Below are 830 nucleotides of genomic sequence, written 5' to 3'. Positions count from 1 at the left end.
TATATATATATATATATATATATGTATGTATGTATGTATATGTACATATATATATATGTATGTGTGTGTGTATGTCTTTGTACTTGCTCGTCCCCCACCACTGCTTGACAACTGGTGTTGGTGTGTTTACGTTCTCGTAACTTAGCAGTTCGGCAAAAGGGACTGACAGAATAAGTACCAGCTTCAAAACATAAGTACTGAGGTTGATTAGTTCGACTAAAATTCTTGAAGGTGGTGCCCTAGCATGGCCGCAACCTAATGACTGAAATAAGTAAAATATAAAAGATAATCTATCTATCTATCTATCTATCTATCTATCTATCTATCTATCTATAATGCATTAAATACTACAAAATGTACACATTGGACAGACACAGAAGGACATTAATTCTTCATCAGTTATCGACCCAAAATACTAATACTCAGTTTCATGCCTTTAACGATAAGACTGAGAACTTTGTATATCGCCGGCACCAGCAAAATTCGCGGAGAATTAGGGCTTCGAGCAAACAAAACAATACAGGGTGGAGGTACGAAAGTAAACAAATGTAATTTGGAAACGATAGACGAAGACATAATAAATACAGCTTTTCGGCCAAACACGAGGATGATGGGTAACGCCTAGAAGAAATCCTTAATGGATATGGAAAGAGAAATAGCAAGATAGAAGAAAATGTTGACCGGCATGCCAAGCGTCCGGTGGCGAAAAGGCAGAGAGATGAGAAAATTAGTCACGGGTCACGTGTGGGCAGTAGATAGAAGGGAAAGAGGATGAGAGAGAGGGAGAGAGAATGAGAGAGAGAGAGAGAGAGAGAGAGAGAGAGAGAGAG

The sequence above is a fragment of the Octopus bimaculoides genome, chromosome 4, assembly GCF_001194135.2.
Source record: "Octopus bimaculoides isolate UCB-OBI-ISO-001 chromosome 4, ASM119413v2, whole genome shotgun sequence".
Taxonomy (NCBI): Eukaryota; Metazoa; Mollusca; class Cephalopoda; order Octopoda; family Octopodidae; genus Octopus; species Octopus bimaculoides.
This window is presented reverse-complemented; position numbering follows the sequence as displayed.